The sequence below is a fragment of the Staurois parvus genome, unplaced genomic scaffold (assembly GCF_062004578.1).
Source record: "Staurois parvus isolate SC_StPar_1 unplaced genomic scaffold, SC_StPar_1.0 ptg001452l, whole genome shotgun sequence".
Taxonomy (NCBI): Eukaryota; Metazoa; Chordata; class Amphibia; order Anura; family Ranidae; genus Staurois; species Staurois parvus.
Genome location: NW_028319248.1, coordinates 207,501 through 224,008, shown reverse-complemented (window position 1 = coordinate 224,008; position 16,508 = coordinate 207,501). Strand labels below are relative to the sequence as shown.

General features: G+C 44.1%; 1 protein-coding gene and 1 long non-coding RNA gene across 2 annotated transcripts in view; one reads left to right on the top strand and one right to left on the bottom strand.

The window, feature by feature from the left end:
- Positions 1–8,650: 8,650 nt before the first annotated feature.
- The window catches only part of LOC149435897 (L-lactate dehydrogenase A chain), a 31,515-nt gene continuing 23,657 nt past the window's right edge, over positions 8,651–16,508 (top strand). Inside the window, exon 1 of the mRNA XM_089662283.1 lies at positions 8,651–8,791. The gene's annotated coding sequence lies outside the window, so the exon portion shown is untranslated. The remainder of the gene's footprint in view (positions 8,792–16,508) is intronic.
- Positions 11,620–14,179, bottom strand: LOC149435898 (uncharacterized). Its single transcript, XR_016308352.1, has 2 exons — positions 13,631–14,179; positions 11,620–11,820 (listed from the first exon to the last, which is right to left on the bottom strand). It is a non-coding gene; the product is annotated as an uncharacterized LOC149435898 (long non-coding RNA).

The following is a 16,508-nucleotide window of genomic DNA, read 5'->3' as shown; positions in this document are numbered from 1 at the left end:
GGGTCTTGTGGCCCTCTAGTTGCCGGAAAGGGATATTTTGCCTATCTAGGGAGTAGAGCCATTAACAACATGAGATTCTACACATTCCTGCCTTGAAATGGTTTATTAATGATGGATTAATGATTCATGAGATGCAAAGCTTGTCCATGGTAACGGCAACACACCTTCCTAATATACAATCCTCCATTATTCATGACACGGAGAGAAGCCTCTATAGATCGATAGGATGTATCATCGATTCCTGTGGTTGACCTTCAGCCTCCACTCTGTATGTCTTCTGTACGATTCATGAATTTATTTTTAGTCGGTTTCCAGCAAAGGACAAATAAAAGTGTCTTCTTAGAACTGGATTTCATTCCAGGATCATCCCCGACCTGATTGAATCCCATGAATAGACTGACCACCTTCTATCTGACCATAGAAAGGACGGAGTCTACAGAACATTGTGACTACATTACCCTCAGAGGCGGACTGACCATTTGGGAACTGGGGCACTGCCCGAGGGCCCGGGGTCAGTAGGGGGCCCCATGAGATGCCCCTGGTACCTTTTCATAGGCTTTTTTTGAGTGTGGGCGAGGACACAGGGGCCCCATGAGCCCCTATTGCCCAGGGGCCCCATGAGTTGTCAGTCCGCCCCTGATTACCCGCTGTACGTAGATTCAATAGGATTGTAGAACCAACCTGTGAGCTCCAGGGAAACAGCAACACGCCTAAATTAAACACGTATCTGGGGGCCGTTATACCTGCTAAAGGATTTGTATTTCTGCCCATCCAGTCCTGAGATTTACACAGCTGTGCTACACAGCACAGCCCTGTCTCGCAGGGCAGAAGACTGTAGGTGTTGATTTACTAATGCCAGCCATAGACGGTTCGAAAATCGGCCGATTTTTCGTCTGAAAGAAAAATCAGCCGATTTTTGCACTGTTAGTGGGTTAATTGGTCAGCTGGTTTTCGGGTTTTTTTTCACTTTTCTGCAGGCCATAGACGGGTCGAACATCAGCCAATTTTTCGAAGATAAACGAAAAATCGGTCGTTCATTTGGCCGACGTTACCACCAACGAGTAAAAAAATCGGACGACTAAATCATAAAGTTTATCCCATAACTTGCAGGTCACGGCTCATGCACCGATTTTTTATCGTTAAAACGATCGGTCGATTTTGCCATCATTGCCAGGAAAATTGGCCGATCGTCCAAATCGGCCGCAAATTTTCCAACATGACTGATAATCTCAAAGTGCAAAAAACCCGAAAAATGGCCGACCAATTAACCCACTAACAGTGCCAAAATGGGCCGATTTTTTTTTTCGGACAAAAAATCGGCTGATTCTCGAACCGTCTATGGCCGGCATTAGATTTTCGGTCATGTTGGAAAATTTGCGGAAAATGGATGATTTTCCCGGCAATGATGGCCAAATCGGCCGATTGTTTTAACGGAAAAAAATGTGCGCATGAGCCGTGACCTGCAAGGAACAGAAGTTTGGCTGTTATATGGGGTGAACTTTACGATTTAGTCGGCCGATTTTGGTAATCGTTGATGTTAACGTCGTCTTAACGAGTGACCGATTTTTCATTTATCGTTCGAAAAATCGGCCGATGTTCAACCTGTCTATGGCCTGCATTAGACTCCATGCACACGGGACGTTTTGATAACGCTGGTAACATTAGTTGTGTAAAGTCGCGTTAAAAATTTCAGTTTTTTAGACTTTTTTAGCGTTTTTGCATTAGCATCTAGCGGCGTTTTGCTGCGTTTTCCCACATTTTTCCATGTTTGCTTTTTTTAGCATTTTTTCCACCCCCCCCCCCAAAAAAAGTCCAAAAACACCGTTTTTCAGCGCCGTTTTATAGCATTTTACTGCATTTCGACGCAGTTTTCAGCGTTAGAACGTTTTTACAGCTAAAAAACGCCTCTAGAGACCCACTAGTTCTGGGGGGGTTTTTCCAGCCAAAAAACATTGATTCCAGTCTGTGTGTATGGACACATAGGATAACATGCTGGGGGGTTTACTGGCTATAGAAAAAAAACATCAAAAGCCAAAATCAGCCGCTGTAAAAACATCCAGTGACGACTAAAGATAAATAGACGGTGCACTTTGCGAGTGCAGTTGATCCAGTGCTTAGTGAATTAGGAGAAGCTTTGCTGACGTCCATCATCCAATCATGTGTAAGCAAAAATCATTTTTTTTTATTTTTCCTTGCACGTGATTGGGTATTCTTTGTAAAATTAAGCTTTACCTAATTTACTAAGCTCTGGAACAACTGCACTTTGCAAAGTGCACAGTCTATTTGCCGTTAGTAAATCAGTCCCTAAATTTTCTGTAGTTCAATAACATTTCCAGGTCTTATCCTCCCCCCCCCGCGCATCCCCCCCCCCCTTGTGGTTGGCCAATGAAAGGAGAAGAAGCAAACCGATAAGCCTATTTCTTGGTCACTCTGCTCTCTCCTGCTATCAGCAGGCTCCTGGCATTGTGCACAATCCTTTGTGCTGCCTCTCCCACCTCTTCTCTGAGCTCTGCTGTACACTGCCTGTATTAAAAAATGATTCCTTGCAGTGGGGCTCCCCCCACACGACATGGATTAAATGCTCGTTTAGGTCCAGGGGACCTAAAAAAGAAGATTTACTTACCCGAACCTCTGCTCTGCTAGACCGGTCCCTGCAGCACCTGCGTCCCCATGCTCCAGTGGTCTAAGGTCTTGACATCATCAAGACTGATGCAGGGTCCAAAGCCCTGCAGTGGGAATCATGATGCAGAAGGACAGGCCTCTGCCAGAGCACAACGGAGTGCCATCTGCCAAGGGAGTAGAGATCTGGTAAGTGCTTCTCTTCTCCCCTAGGTTGAACGAGCATTTAACCCTGGCAGGGTGCAGGTACAGGGAAGAGTTTCACATTTCCAGGAGCTCAGCTTTAATTATGTAATAATGACTGTATTCATTTATTGGAAGTCAGTGGGAAGAATGTCCCCTACATTGGGGGTCAGTGGGAAGAATGTCCCCTACATTGGGGGTCAGTGGGAAGAATGCTCCTTACATTGGTGGTCAGTGAGAAGAATGTCCCTTACATTGGTGGTCAGTGAGAAGAATGTCCCTTACATTGGTGGTCAGTGAGAAGAATGTCCCTTACATTGGTGGTCAGTGGGAAGAATGTCCCTTACATTGGTGGTCAGTGGGAAGAATGTCCCTTACATTGGGGGTCAGTGAGAAGAATGTCCCTTACATTGGTGGTCAGTGGGAAGAATGTCCCTTACATTGGTGGTCAGTGAGAAGAATGTCCCTTACATTGGTGGTCAGTGAGAAGAATGTCCCTTACATTGGTGGTCAGTGGGAAGAATGTCCCTTACATTGGTGGTCAGTGGGAAGAATGTCCCTTACATTGGGGGTCAGTGAGAAGAATGTCCCTTACATTGGGGGTCAGTGAGAAGAATGTCCCTTACATTGGTGATCAGAGGGAAGAATGTCCCTTATATTGGAGGTCAGTGGGAAGAATGTCCCTTACATTGGTGGTCAGTGAGAAGAATGTCCCTTACATTGGTGGTCAGTGGGAAGAATGTCCCTTACATTGGGGGTCAGTGAGAAGAATGTCCCTTACATTGGTGGTCAGTGGGAAGAATGTCCCTTACATTGGTGGTCAGTGAGAAGAATGTCCCTTACATTGGTGGTCAGTGAGAAGAATGTCCCTTACATTGGTGGTCAGTGGGAAGAATGTCCCTTACATTGGTGGTCAGTGGGAAGAATGCTCCTTACATTGGTGGTCAGTGGGAAGAATGTCCCTTACATTGGTGGTCAGTGGGAAGAATGTCCCTACATTGGTGGTCAGTGGGAAGAATGTCCCTTACATTGGTGGTCAGTGGGAAGAATGTCCCTTACATTGGTGGTCAGTGGGAAGAATGTCCCTTACATTGGTGGTGAGTGGGAAGAATGTCCCTTACATTGGTGGTCAGTGGGAAGAATGTCCCTTACATTGGAGGTCAGTGGGAAGAATGTCCCTTACATTGGTGGTCAGTGGGAAGAATGCCGCTTGCATTGGTGGCCAGTTGGAAGAATGCTCCTTACATTGGTGGCCAGTTGGAAGAATGCTCCTTACATTGGTGGTCAGTGGGAAGAATACTGCTTACATCAGTGGTCACTGAGAAAATGCCTCTTACATTGGTGGTGATAAGTGGGAAAAATGCCCCCTTTACTGGAGTGGCCAAAATGACACCCTTGCACCATTGCTGGCTCTTCCAAGTCACGTTGGACCAGGAATTTTGAAAGTACCATCAGCTGGGAGGTCAGTTAGCCACAGCTCAAGGAACCCCTAGCCACCCCAGGAGTTACCCTAGTTGAGAATGGCAGATCTAGCAGCTTGCTTCTGCTACACTGATCCTATGCAGTTTTCACCATTTATTTCTGAAATAATGAATTTTGGTGATGGCACCAATTTTTGAGTCCTCCTAACCATACACAATATTTAATTTCCAGGGTGGGCTGACAATACACAGCATTTTTGTGGACTGAGTAGTGTCAGCTCTGCCTACAATCTTTTGCTAAACTACTCAACAAGGGCGGACTGACAACTCATGGGGCCCCCGAGCAATAGGGGATCATGGGGCCCCTGTGTCCTTGCCCAAACACAAAAAAGCCTATGAAAAAGGTACCAGGGGCATCTCATGGGGCCCCCTACTGACCCCGGGCCCTCGGGCAGTGCCTGAGTTTCCAAATGATCAGTCCGCTCCTGCTACTCAACCACTCCACTCTCAGATCTCTACAACATAGAGACTAATCATTCTGTAGTCCCAAGATAACAAGTAAGAGGGCTAAGCCTAGGATAACACAGGGAGTCTACACAAGAGAGCTCTGGATTTCTGGCAGGTTCAGCATCTATTGTGTTTGAACCTATGGAACAGAAAAAAAAAAAACACTTTGAATGGTATATTAACGAGACCAAAGGGAGAAAATAAGAGAAGTGCTGGGGTGTACGCAGGGGCGGACTGACAACTCATGGGGCCCCCGGGCAATAGGGGATCATGGGGCCCCTGTGTCCTTGCCCAAACTCAAAAAAGCCTATGAAAAAGGTACCAGGGGCATCTCATGGGGCCCCCTACTGACCCCGGGCCCTCGGGCAGTGCCCGAGTTTCCAAATGGTCAGTCCGCCCCTGTGTGAACGTTAAACTCAAGATCTTATCAACCGTGTCTACATATTACAAAGTTTACCGTCTGTGCATACAGTCCCCAATGATGAAACATGTTGCACGCTGCATGTAAGAGCAGACAGGAAATGAGAAAGCACAACGAAAATTGGGGATGTTCTCCCCGTCACATCCTCACTTACAGTAATAATAGCAGTACGAAACAATTACTGAGAGTGTCTTATCAAATGATGTGAAAGAGAAAGGTGCGGGGTGACCTATACATACAATGAATGGTGGCTGAACCTGTTTAAAAAAAAAAACCTTTTCATTTCTGGGTGGATTGCACCATGATTGCACTATACACCTGTTATAATGGGTGACACGATATAGACGGACTGATTGTCCTCTTGTACTAGTTGTCACAGCTTGGTCACCGCACACAGGATAGGTACAAGGTGGCTGCTGAGCAATTACAGTGTATGAGCAAATATACATCTCTATAATACATGAATATTTCCCCATGTTTTATATCTTTAAAACGGCAGCAAAGACAAAAAAAAATCACCCCCAGACTCATCACCCCTCATTTATAACACTGAGCACCCAGCACCCCCCAGACTCATCACTTCCCATATATAGCACTGTGTTTTCTGCACCCTCAGACTCGCCACCATCCCATATATAACAAGGGGTGCCCTGCAACCCCAGACACATCACCCCTATATATAACACTGTACTCTCTGCTCCCCCAGAACATCACCATCCCATATATAACATTGGGTGCCCTGCACCCCACAGACACATCACCCCTATATATAACACTGGGTGCCCTGCACCCCACAGACACATCACCCCTATATATAACACTGTACTCTCTGCTCCCCCAGAACATCACCATCCCATATATAACACTGGGTGCCCTGCACCCCACAGACACATCACCCCTATATATAACACTGGGTGCCCTGCACCCCACAGACACATCACCCCTATATATAACACTGGGTGCCCTGCACCCCACAGACACATCACCATCCCATATATAACACTGTACTCTCTGCTCCCCCAGAACATCACCATCCCATATATAACACTGGGTGCCCTGCAACCCCAGACACATCACCCCTATATATAACACTGGGTGCCCTGCAACCCCAGACACATCACCCCTATATATAACACTGTACTCTCTGCTCCCCCAGAACATCACCATCCCATATATAACACTGGGTGCCCTGCACCCCACAGACACATCACCCCTATATATAACACTGGGTGCCCTGCACCCCCAGACACATCACCCCTATATATAACACTGTACTCTCTGCTCCCCCAGACTCACCACCATCCCATATATAGCACTGTACTCTCTGCACCCCCAGACTCCTCACCCCCCATATATAGCACTGTACTCTCTGCACCCCCAGACTCATGATCCCCCATATATAGCACTGTACTCTCTGCAGCCCTAGACTCATCACCCCCCATATATAGCACTGTACTCTCTTCACCCCCAGACTCATCACCTCCCATATATAACACTGTACTCTCTTCACCCCCAGACTCATCACCCCCCATATATAGCACTGTACTCTCTTCACCCCCAGACTCATCACCCTCCATATATAGCACTGTATTCTCTGCACACCCAGACTCATCACCCACCATATATAGCACTGTACTCTCTGAACCCCCAGATGCATCACCCCTCATATATAGCACTGTACTCTCTGCACCCCCAGACTCATCACCCCTCATTTATAACACTGGGCACCCAGCACCTCCCAGACTCATCACTTCCCATATATAGCACTGTGTTTTCTGCACCCCCAGACTCGCCACCATCCCATATATAACACTGGGCACCCTGCACCCCCAGACTCATCACCCCTATAAATAACACTGTACTCTCTGCACTCCCAGACTCATCACCTCCCATATATAGCACTGTACTCTCTGTACCCCCAGACTCATCACCCCCCATATATAACACTGTACTCTCTGCACAGGGAGCTCAGTATTATATATGGAGGTGATGAGTCTGGGGGTGCAGGCAGCTCAGTATTATACATGTAGGTGATGAGTCTGGGGGTGCAGGGAACTCAGTATTATATATGGAGGTGATGAGTCTGGGGGTGCAGGGAACTCAGTATTATACATGGAGGTGATGAGTCTGGGGGTGCAGGGAATTCAGTATTATACATGGAGGTGATGAGTCTGTGGGTACAGGGTGCACAGTATTATATATGGATGTGATGTGTCTGGGGGTGCACGGAGCTCTGTATTATATATGGAGGTGATGAGTCTGGGGGTGCACGGAGCTCAGTATTATATATGGAGGTGATGAGTCTGGGGGTGCACGGAGCTCAGTATTATATATGGAGGTGATGAGTCTGGGGGTGCAGGGAGCTCAGTATTATATATGGAGGTGATGAGTCTGTGGCTGCAGGGTTCACAGTATTATATATGGAGGTGATGAGTCTGGGGGTGCAGGGTGCACAGCAGGGGCGGACTGACAACTCATGGGGCCCCCGGGCAATAGGGGATCATGGGGCCCCTGTGTCCTTGCCCAAACTCAAAAAAGCCTATGAAAAAGGTACAAGGGGCATCTCATGGGGCCCCCTACTGACCCCGGGCCCTGGGCAGTGCCCGAGTTTCCAAATGGTCAGTCCGCCCCTGGTGCACAGTATTATGTATGGAGGTGATTTGTCTGGGGGTGCAGGGAGCTCAGTATTATATATGGAGGTGATGAGTCTGGGGGTGCAGGGAGCTCAGTATTATACATGGAGGTGATGAGTCTGGGGGTGCAGGGAGCTCAGTATTATATATGGAGGTGATGGGTCTGGGGGTGCAGGGAGCTCAGTATTATATATGGAGGTGATGAGTCTGGGGGTGCAGGGTGCACAGTATTATATATGGAGGTGATGAGTCTGGGGGTGCAGGGTGCACAGTATTATATATGGAGGTGATGAGTCTGGGGGTGCAGGGTGCACAGTATTATATATGGAGGTGATGAGTCTGGGGGTGCAGGGAGCTCAGTATTATACATGGAGGTGATCGGTCTGGGGGTGCAGGGAGCTCAGTATTATACATGGAGGTGATCAGTCTGGGGGTGCAGGGAGCTCAGTATTATACATGGAGGTGATCAGTCTGGGGGTGCAGGGAGCTCAGTATTATACATGGAGGTGATTAGTCTGGGGGTGCAGGGAGCTCAGTATTATACATGGAGGTGATCAGTCTGGGGGTGCAGGGAGCTCAGTATTATACATGGAGGTGATCAGTCTGGGGGTGCAGGGAGCTCAGTATTATACATGGAGGTGATTAGTCTGGGGGTGCAGGGAGCTCAGTATTATACATGGAGGTGATCAGTCTGAGGGTGCAGGGAGCATTTGTGGGAGTAGGGAGTACATTATATGACATATACATTGATTTCCCTGTACCCCCCATATATATTTCCCTGCACCCCAGAACCCAGCCACCCCCCTCCTCTCCTCTCTGATCTCATCTCTGCAACCTTCCATGGATATCCCTCCGCCCGCCGCAGGACCTGATCACAGGCACGTCCTCCGCTCTATGCAAATGAGTCAGTGACGTAGTAACAGCTGACATTATATCTGTCTCCTTCCAACCGGAATCTCTGCGGATCGGAGTATCGGCGAGCGGAGAGGACGCAGGATCGAACCCAGGTGAGGGCGGCTGGGGGGGGCGACAAGGTCCCAGATCATCAGGATCGCAGCTTATATATGGGAATTGCTGGTGCAGGCATACGATCAGATATTGATACCATTTATATACATTATTTACTCCGCTCCATCACGCATATTTGTTTGCAAAATACAATTCTGCTACTTGGTAAAAAAAAAAAAAATATATATATTATTATTATTCTTTTTATGTATTTTTTACCAAGTACCAGAATGTATTTATGGTTGTGTGGCATCAATGTAAATGATGCAACAATGTAGCAATGACATGCATCCATTGCAAAAAATATATATATTTAAAATAATAATAATAAAAAAAAAAATATATATATATATATATATATATTTATATATATATATATATATATATATTTTATTTTTTTTTAAATATATATTTTTTTGCAATGAATGCATGTCATTGCTACATTGTTGCATCATTTACATTGATGCCACACAGCAATAAATAAATTCTTAACACGGTAAATAAATGTTAGGACTGTGATCGATTTCCAATGCATGATCAGATATTGATACAATTTATATATTTGTACTTACTTCATCATTCTAATTCCTTTGAAAAATACAATTCTGCTAATGTAGCATCCATTGCAAAAAATATATATTAAAAAAAATAATAATAATTAAAAATAAATATATATATATATATATATATATATATATTTTTTTTTTTTATTATTATTTTTTTAATAATTATTTTTGCAATGGATGCTACATTGTTGCATCATTTACATTGATGCCACACAACCATAATTACATTCTTAGTACGGTAAATAAATGTTAGGACTGTGATCGATCTCCAATGCGTGATGTAACACGCCGCACCTCTAACCCCAGGTCATGGATTATCAGTAGATGTAGGGCAGGGTGACATATTTGTTATCAAATCTCCAGCGCTGTAAATTGCTCCTGTCCCCTGGAGGCTCCTTCTCCACGCCTAGGACATATAAAGATGAAGATTTTTCTGTCCGCTGAGCGCCTTTGGATTTATTTATAGCTTGGATTTCATTGGAGGGTCTCTGATATATAAAATAACAAGTGGGTGCTGCTGGGCTGGCGCTGTGATTGGCGCTGGCCCTCCCGCTGTAGCTGGGTACAGATGGTGGTGGAAGTGAGTCAGTCTATGGGGGTGTGCGTCTCTGCAGGGTGGGGCGGCATCTGGCTGGGAAATCTATCTCAGAGGGGGAGGAGCAGCTTCAAGATCTCAGTTATGGAACTACAAGTCCCAGCATGACCCATTGACCTTTTAATGAGCCAAAAGTGGTTGCTTCGAAATAGCTAGTGATTGGTTGGCTCAGCATGCTCTGCCAAGAATGTGGCTGCTTTGGAGGAATGGACAGGAGAAGATCTGCGCGTTGCCTTGCAGTGCGCCGTGATGTGGTCTTCATGGTGCATTTTGGATCTGCCAACCAGCATTTTAAAAAATTCAATGTGCCTAAAAGGTAGACAGGGCCAGGGGCGGACTGACAACTCATGGGGCCCCCGGGCAATAGGGGATCATGGGGCCCCTGTGTCCTTGCCCAAACTCAAAGCACACCCAAAAAAGCCTATAAAGGTACTAGGGGGCATTTCATAGGGCCCCCTTATGACCCCGGGCCCTCGGGCAGTGCCCAAATGGTCAGTTTGCCCCTGCAGAGGGCATGGTAATATATATATGGCATGAACACTCTAAGGATCAGTCCACTCTATAGTTCATTTTTCTGACAGCCTCTGATATTCCTCTGTATTGGTGAGATTTCTGTGTCCATTATGAAGGGTTTCCACCATCCCTGTGCTGAGTTCCCAGGTCTGTATACCTGTTATGACCATTATGAGGGGCTTCCACCATCCCTGTGCTGAGTTTCTGGGTCTGTATACCTGCTGTGCCCATTATGAGAGATTCGCACCATCCCTGTGTTGAGTTTTCAGGTCTTTACACCTGCTGTGCCCATTATGAGGGGTTCCCATCATCCCTGTGCTGAGTTCCCAGGTCTGTATACCTGCTGTGCCCATTATGAGGGGTTCCCACCATTCCTGTGCTGAGTTCCCAGGTTTGTACACCTGCTGTGCCCATTATGAGGGGTTCTCACCATCCCTGTGCTGAGTGCCCATGTCTGTACACCTGTTATGACCATTAAGAGGGCTTCCCACCATCTCTGCACTGAGTTCCCAGGTCCGAATACCTACTGTGTCATTATGAGGGCTTCCCACCATGCCTGTGCTGAGTTCCCAGGTCTTTACACCCGCTGTGCCCATTATGAGGGGTTCCCACCATCCCTGTGCTGAGTTCTTTGGTCTGTACACCCGCTGTGCCTACTATGAGGGGTTCCCACCATCCCTGTGCTGAGTTCCTGGGTCTATACACCTGCAGTGCCCAATATGAGGGGTTCCCACCATCCCTGCACTGGACCTGGATCTGCACCGCTGCTGTGTCCATTATCAGGTGCTCCCACCATCCCTGCTGGATTTTTAAAATGTATTTTATAATTTGGAGAATGAGACAGGAGAAGCTGGGACACCCCAAGGTGGCTGCGAACACCCCGACTCCCAGAAAATGGAGCGACTGGGACATTTAAATTGCTTCACTGCTTCTCTGGGCTCTCATTGGTTCTCCTGTTCCCTGTACATCATCAGGTTATACCTGCCATTGCATCATAGCACCATTAAGCGAGTAAAGGCCTAAACCTTCCTAAGCTGATTAAAGCTCCACATAGAATTCACTATGGCCGATTCCCTGCAAGCAGCAGATACCGGGAGGAAACCATTTCTGATGTCAGCAGATTTTTTTTTTTTACTAAAAAATGAAAAATAAATCAGGATTGCATTTCTTTATTTAGCTCCTGGAAGAATTTCTGATACGCTGCACATCTGCAATACAGGAAGGCCGCAGTGTCTGACCTCCGCGGGGCCCTGGGGGTCATTGGCAGAATACGATGTTCAGAAGTTCAAGCCTTGACATTTTGCTTCCACCAGCTTGGGAGGGAAGAAAAAGCTTTATTGTGATCGGTATCCAGCTGGTTTATTAAAATAGAATAAAATAAGAATTGGTAAATAAAAAGAATAATCCGCTATAGGAATAAAGGTTTAAGAACAAAGATATGGAAAAAAGAGAATAAGAATAAAAATAATAATAAGCTATTAGAATAAAAAGAATAAGGACAAAAATAATAACCAGCGATAAGATTATAAATAATCACAAATTAAAAGAATAAGAACATAAAAATATAAAAAAAACAGAGAATAAAAATAATGAGCAATGAGATTAGAAAGAATAGGAATAAAAATCACAAATAAAAAGAATAAGAACATAAAAATATAAAAAAAAAGAAGAGAGAATAAAAATAATAAGCAATGAGATTAAAAAGAATAGGAATAAAAATAAAAAACACATATAAAAAGAATAAGAACATAAAAATATTTAAAAAAAAAAAAAGAAGACAGAAGAAAAATAAAAAGCGATAAGAATAAAAAGAATAAGAACAAAAATAATAATCAACGATAAGGTTAAAAAGAATAAAGATATAAATAATTATCACACATAAAAAGAATAAGAGAATAAAAATATGAAAAAAAGAAGAGAGAATAAAAATAATAATAAGTGGTGAGATTAAAAAGAATAGGAATAAAAATCACAAATAAAAAGAATAAGGACATAAAAATATAAAAAAAAAAAAGAATAAAAATAATAGGAGATAAGAAGAAAAAGAATAAGGACAAAAATAATAATCAACGATAAGATTAAAAAGAATAAGAATAAAAACTATAATCACAAATAAAAAGAATAAGAGAATAAAAATATATTTAAAAAAAGGAGCGAATAAAAGTAATAATAAGCAATGAGATTAAAAAGAATAGGAATAAAAATCACAAATAAAAAAAATAAGTGAATAAAAATATAAAAAAAAAAGAATAAAAATAATAAGAGATAAGAATAAAAAGAATAAGGACAAAAATAATAATCACAAATAAAAAGAATAAGAGAATAAAAATATAAAAAAAAATAATAAAAGTAATAAGTGATAAGATTTAAAAAAATAGGAATAAAAACCACAAATAAAAAGAGATAAAAAAATATTTAAAAAATAATAATAAGCGATAAGATTAAAAAGAATAAGAATAAAAATAATATAATCACAAATAAAAAGAATAAATATAAAATTATTAATTAGCGATAGGAATAAATAGAATAAGTATAAAATTAAAAAAGACAAAAGGATAAAAATAAGAATCAAAACTATGAATAAAGAAAAGCATACAAATAATAAATGCATGTATTGAGTTTGCACTATTATCATTTCCTTAATAATATGGTTTGATATAGTTCTATTGAATGCACAATTGCACTTTGGAATTTTTGCTAAACAGCGCACCCAATTTTCTTGAATTGGTGAATTAGTTGTTTTACATCTAGTACCTAGATTGTGTAGTGGTATCAGCAGCCTTTTTGTTTTTTTTGCTAGTGCAGGGAAATGTTTTGGTTTGGTTCTCACAAATAAGAAAAAAAAAAAGAATAAAAATAAGAATCAAAAATAGGAAAAAGAATAAGAATACAAATATTATTATTAATAATAATCAGAAGAATAAATAAGAATAAAATTAAATAAATAAGATTGAAACATGATAATCAGAATAGGAATTAAACTCATAATAAAAAAGAATAATCAGAATAGGAATAAAACTCATAATAAAAAAGAATAATCAGAATAGGAATAAAACTCATAATAAAAAAGAATAATCAGAATAGGAATTAAACTCATAATAAAAAATAATAATCAGAATAGGAATAAAACTCATAATAAAAAATAATAATCGCAATCTGCGTACCCTATCATCAATGGTTCTATTAAGGGTCATTTTTTTCACTTGCTCAGTCGTCTGTCATAATTGCAGATCTCAGGGTGGAATGTTCCATTTTGAGGGATGTACCACTTTACTGCATCACTGTGTCCTTGAATAGGAACCTTCATCTGTCCTCCGGCTCGGCCATTGTGTCATTGCTCGTCACTTCGCTCTACTCAACCGCGCTGTCTGCTGATTCGATGAACCGTGACCACAGCACAATTATTGAAGTGTTTTCTTGGATTCTATTGGATGGCACTTTGCTATATTGCTGCTTATGGTGGGTCTAATGACCAATTATGGAATATTTTTTTTGCAGGATTTAAGCATCTGGCTGGAATGTTTCATCACACATATAGGGATGTATTGATATCAAAAAGCATAGATCGTCTGAGTGTTCAGACATTGGTTGATGTGTGTGAAACACAACGCCGACTTCAATTATCGTTGTGTTTTTTTAATTTATTTTTATCCCTGTGTGTATATATAAGAATTTAAAATGCTTTTCTTCCCTGCTCTATGCTCCATGGCTGACCTCCTCTTCTTCTTTCTCTAACCTTGGTTGCTGCCTCATTCAGTCTCCAGGCTGTCATGGACACACCCCCTGGGCTTCATCCTGGAGTATTGTGAGCCCAGCCTGTGTGAAGATGTGCCTCCTGGGGGTGGGGGGTGTAAATGACAGGCTGGGCTCACAAGATGAGGGCAGTTCTATCCAAAGGGGACCACTGGCGCTGGACTGAGGAGAACTCTGCTGGAACATGGAGAGGGGGAGTAGCAATGATCAATTCTTTTTTTATACGGGGGGATTAAAAAATATTGCATAAATTAGTTTTACTTTAAAGCCCAACTTACGGCATAAGAAAAAAAAAAAAACGCCCTGCCCATAGAGTCCCGGCACACTGCAAGGATCAAATTTCCGTTTGCCAAGAGCTGAAGGAATAAAGAGTAATACTTACTGTATTCATAGTTCCAGCAGGGTCTCGTGAAGCCTCATTACCCTGTTCACACCTGTTTTTTAGGCGTACTTTAGTTGGGGGGGGGGGGGGGGTTTAAAAAATTCCTGCATGCTGCATCTTTCTTGCGCTTCATCAAAACCTGTTATATAGAGTTCATTGGTAACACACACATGTAAGCAAAGATGGTGGGGGACACCCCTGACCAGGGCCATGGATAAGGGGGTACCACAAGTATTCCTGTATGGGGCCTAGGCCAGCAGGGGGGACCAGACAGCTGGGTGAATCAGATGTAGGCCGGGAGGGTGATTGGAACAGCGAAGGGGCGATTACTGGAACCGATCCCCTGTATGGCTTTTTCTGCAGCAGGGGCGATTACTGGTACTGGTCCGCTGTATGGCTCTTTCTGCAACGGGCGATTACTGGTCCTGATCCGCTGTATGGCTTTTTCTGCAACAGGGGTGATTACTGGTACCAATCCCCTGTATGGCTCTCTGCAGCAGCTGAAAGCTGACTTCTCTCCCTCCAGTCAGCTTTCAGCTTCTGCAGAAAGAGCCATACAGGGGATTGGTACTAGTAATCACCCCTGTTGCAGAGAGAGCCATACAGGGGATCACTTCTGGTAATCGCCCCTGTTGCAGAAAGAGCCATGCAGGGGATTGGTACCGGTAATCGCCCCTGTTGCAGAAAGAGCCATACAGGGGATCGGTTCTGGTAATTGCCCCTGTTGCAGAAAGAGCCCTACAGGGGACCAATTCAAGTAATTGCCTCTTCGCCACCCCCATCACCCTCTCTGTGCACCATGTTTCCCCGTGTGCCCCCCACAGTCCTGCCGGCTTCCCTCCTGTCCTTTCCACCGGCAGCTGCAGGCACTAGGACAACAGGATCCTTCAGGATGGAGAGTGGGGGAAGGTTCCAGTAAATCTGTCACATTTACCAGACCCTTGCTTTCCTGAATGAACACAGTGAGTGATCAGTACCGATCACTGGCTGTGTTCATTCATAACTGAAGCCTAGTAAACTGTGGGTTTTTTTGCCTGGGGGGGCCTGTCAGGTTGGCTGTATGGGGCCCCGTGGTTTCTAACAGCAGCCCTGAGCCAGGGTAAGGTAAGTCATGTAGCCTTCTCCTCATAGATGTAATGAGCATTTAACCCTTAGGAGGTGCCCACTGTTTGGGTTCCTCAGCCACCCCCCCCCCCAAGAAAAAAAATGAAAACTCAACAGCTACAAATACTGTATCTGCTGACTTTTAATAAAAAAACACTTACCTGCCTAGGGATCCAGCACCATCCACTCTCGAGCCGATTCTTTTGCCGGTCTTTAGGCCCCTAGCTCCGCCATACTAATGGTGGGAAGCTGGCTGTGTGAATCTTTGTGGCTCCCCCTGCGTATGCTCACGCCACGTTGCTCCCTGGGTCATGTCCCAAAAGGCTGCGGGAACTTCCGCTTGGATCTCCTAGGTGGAAGTGAGGGGGGGGGGGGTACATGTCAAAACCAGGTACCTGCTCCCCCCCCCCCCCCCAGAAAAAAGTTCCCAAAAGTTAGAGGAGGCAAAAAAGTGAAACTTCCCCCTAGGGGTAAAGTTCTGCGTTACGGTGGCCATGGTTGGATCACAATTAGGACGGTTCAGTAAGAACTGGATGAATGTTGACCCACGTGAGGCCACTGAGGTTGGACAGACATTGATCCACCGACCGACTTCTGTTCAGCCGCCCTGTTGGATAAAAAGGCGCTCGATCAGCGTTATCAGGCAATAGGCTTCAGTGCTGATCTGTGTATTCTGACATTGGGGGAGTCCCTCCGCTGTCAGAATAGAATAGCGCAGCAGGAAGGATCCCTTGTGGATGGGGGAATCCTGTGTGGCCAGCTGTGACCCCTTGGTGCCTCCTGGCCCTTTAAGGGGTCTACGA